This window comes from Babylonia areolata, chromosome 8 (genome assembly GCF_041734735.1).
Source record: "Babylonia areolata isolate BAREFJ2019XMU chromosome 8, ASM4173473v1, whole genome shotgun sequence".
NCBI lineage: Eukaryota > Metazoa > Mollusca > Gastropoda > Neogastropoda > Buccinidae > Babylonia > Babylonia areolata.
The window spans coordinates 31,837,831-31,841,695 of record NC_134883.1 but is presented as its reverse complement, the minus strand read 5'-3'; the positions used below and the strand labels follow the sequence as shown (position 1 = coordinate 31,841,695).

General features: G+C 42.7%; 1 protein-coding gene across 1 annotated transcript in view; it reads left to right on the top strand.

The window, feature by feature from the left end:
* The first annotated feature begins 2,966 nt into the window (after positions 1–2,966).
* LOC143285276 (uncharacterized) overlaps positions 2,967–3,865 on the top strand; it is an 8,275-nt gene continuing 7,376 nt past the window's right edge. Inside the window, exon 1 of the mRNA XM_076592534.1 lies at positions 2,967–3,085. The gene's annotated coding sequence lies outside the window, so the exon portion shown is untranslated. The remainder of the gene's footprint in view (positions 3,086–3,865) is intronic.

The following is a 3,865-nucleotide window of genomic DNA, read 5'->3' as shown; positions in this document are numbered from 1 at the left end:
AATGTTTTGTCCTGGGCATAACTGACACTCAACAGCGTGTTTATTGTACCAGAGAGGGAGAGACAGAGAAAGAGACAGAGACAGAGAGACAGACAGAGACACACAAACACACACACACACACACACACACACACACACACACACACACACACACACACACACACAGAGATTCAAGATGATTTATAAAAAACCCCAAAAAACCCAAGGCCCCTAATGACGGGTATGTGAACATAATGTAATGGAAACACCATGATGCAACATATATGGAAAATATAACATCGCTTCCAAACGCAAACTAGCTTACTTATGAAACAGAGTGACACAGAGAGAGACTGAGATCAAAAGAGACACGGTGGCGTTTAGACAGTCAGTGCATTGGCTTGGTCACGTAGCGTGAATGGAGGATGGCCTTGTTTTTAGTGCAGTTGATATTTAATGTCAGCATGTGTGTGTGTGTGTGTGTGTGTGTGTGTGTGTGTGTGTGTGTGTCTGTAAGGGAGGGACATATATATATATATATATTTATGTGTGTGTGTGTGTGTGTGTGTGTGTGTGTGTGTGTGTGCGCGTGTGCGTGTGCGTGCGCGCGCGCGTGTTCTATGAAATGCATTTTGTTTTAATCTAAGCCTTATTTACTTCATAGATTTTATAATCTGATTCATCTCTTAAGTGTGCTTTTTCATTCATATGAACACACTGGATGTTTTCCATTTTGATATAGCGGTTGATATGTTTTTTAAGGCATGTTTATAGTCAACTGGATGACGTAAGGCGCTTTGAGCAGCACTGGTGCTGGATATCGCGCCATAGAAAAACTATGTATTATTATTATTATTGTTATCCCGAAAGTTCTCCTTTATCGGGATCTGGTACAGGGAAAACGTTCCAAAGGCAGACCTCACCGCGCAAAAAAGACATCAAGCAAGATATAGCTGAAAGACTTGAATATCGACCTGAACATCTAGGAAGCCTTAGCCTCATAATGATCATCCCAGAGGCGTACAGTGCAGAAAAGCGTCTCTTCTAAGTTCGAAGAGACACTTGCCGAGTGTTCCGAGGTCAACAGATTGAGGAGAAAGGCCTAAAGTCAGACATGGCAGGCCAGCGTCAGATTTCATTTTTGCGCCGTGTCGGAAGGACTGTCGCTCCCGTATTGGCCTGTCCAACCACGCCCGACGCTTCATCAGTCACCACCCAGAGCACAAGTCAACAGCCTCCAAAGACTGAGTGGTGTCTGTCAGTCCATAGAAGACAACAGCCGTCCATACACGGTAGAGGGGAGGGGGATAATTTCTCTAGCTTTATTTTCAGTTTTAGGTTCTCAAGGATGCGTCACTGCGTTCGGACACATTCATATACGCTCACCACATCTGCTAGGCAGATGCCTGACCAGTGACATAACCCAATGCCCTTGGTCAGGCCTTGTGTGCATGCATATATATTTATGTACCTATCAGAGTAGATTTCTTCTTCAGAGTTGTGCCAGAGGACAGGACTTACGTTGCCATGGGTACAAGTGCGTACTGCACACGGGACCTCAGTTTATCATCTCATCGGAAAGAAAGGATGCCCAGTTTGTTTTTACAGTTAAATTTGGTAGAAAGGGCGAGTCCAGGAATGAAACCCAGACCATCATGTTCACTGTACTGGCAGATGAGCGTCTTAACCATTCTGCCACCTTCCTCTAAGCATATTGTAGCAAGCCTCTGATAAACTCCCTCCACGCAGACTCACACGCACACACGCACATACAAGAACATGAGCTCATACAACTTATATGTCAGCTACAAGATGTGGAACAAGCAAAAGAAGGGGGAAATAGCCAGAACGCTTCAAACACTTATACAACGCAATCACATCACCCACTCTTGGAAGACATTATCGGGCATGGTAAAACCAGAGGCACTAAACTCATTCTACACTCTCTGGTAAAACCAATGCCAAGTGAAGTTGCTCACAGAAATAAATCAGCGAAGAAGAAGACATCATCATAGACAGATGCTGCAGTCTCCAAAGATCAGTCCGGTTGGGGATCCACTGCAAAACAAAATGGAAAAACAACAAGGAAAGAGAATGCTGCATAAAACTTCACAAATTCCAGTCTGACATTGGAAGTATAAGCAATGACACGACCTGTCCAGTGGCTGGCATCGAATATGCCTGCAAATCAATATGCCATAATATTGAACATCCAGCAACAAGAGAGAAGGAAGCTCTAATCGATAGTATTTACGTGAAGGATGGGACATTTTCAAACAGTCACGGGAAGAGATTTCTAGACAAGAGATATGCTAATTAGGGCATGATGCAACAAAACAAACTTGATTTATTTCTAAATCTACACATCCAATCGATGTAGAGGAATTTTTGTAGTTTCATCTCAAAGAGCGCAGAATACATACATTGCAATTTTCCGTGATGCTTAAAATGAAGGTGCTGTATAATAGACTGTACAGAGTATTTTCCTTGTGATTGAGAACTGAGGTCTGAGGTCGGAGTACAGTGGACGTTTGGTTAGAAATCGCAGTTCATTTTCAAGTGTGTTTCGGAGAGAGAGACAAGACAAGACAAGACAAGACAAGACAAGACAAAATCTTTATTATCGAGGGTAATAGATAAGCAAGTAACATGCCTTTTTTTTACACCCAAACCTCGCCATAAAGAGAGAATAAAGCTAAAGAAGCGAAAATGAGCAAAAAGAAGGAAAAATCAAAACACAATAAAAACAAAAAAAACAAAAACAAAAAAATAAAAAAGAGAGAAAAAGAGAGAGACAGAGACATAGAAAGAGACAGGGACATGACAGAAAAATACATACAGACAGATAAAACACACGTCCCCCTCCACCCCCCTCCCCTCACACACGCGCGTGCAGGGACACGCACACGCTCACCTACACACACACACACACACACATACAACACATCACACAGTACACCGCACCACACACTGCACACGCAACAGACAGAAGAGTCACTCTGCTTGCACAGTCAAACTGACTTTCTGGGCTACATGCTGTTGCTTGAGTTGCCTTTGTTGTATGCGGGCGTTGTCCCTTGAGGCGCACACGTTAGTCCATCAAATTGTAAGTGGTGGTGTTTTCTTTTACTCTCTGTGTATACATACCAGAAGACTGTAACAACTTGAGGGACTCTTATACATGGCATGTATGCATGCACACACACACACACACACACACACACACACACGCGGTAGTCGGAACTTGTGCAGGGTACTCAACTTACCAACATTTCTTGCTGTATTTTTTCATTCGTCTGGGGGTGAAAGTTATCCCTCTCTGTTTCATTGTTGTCATCGCTCCTGTTGTCACCACGACATTTACAATAACCAGAAAACGGTCTAGTTTATCTACCACGAGCTATCCTTACCCTTACCTACAAAATTATATGACCGGTTTGATTACTAACCTTTTTTTCCATTCCATCATGCAAGGCCTCGTGCTGTCAAAAATTGCATTTGTCACAGAAGCAATTGATTGACCAGCTTCAGAATATCCAATGGGTCAGCAGCCGTGCCCAGTTAACAGTTGCCCTTCTCTCCACGAGTCAACATTCTCAATTCCAGTCAATGAAGTGTTTTTTTTTTCCTTTTCGTTTTTTCTTTTTTTTCCTTCTCTCTCATTGGTCTGCTGACCAGAAGCAAGAACGGAGGCAAGACCTGAAGTACCATCTTCACTGTATTTCCTCTTGAGCCACAGTTCCCTCTAGACATTTTATAGACTTAAGCTCGAAAGTGTATGAAAAAAGTAAACGGTAATGCAATCGATGAAAAGTGGAAACATGATGTGGATTCTGGTGCTGTCAGACGGTTAAAGTAAACGTAAAAGAAGAATCCTATAAACATG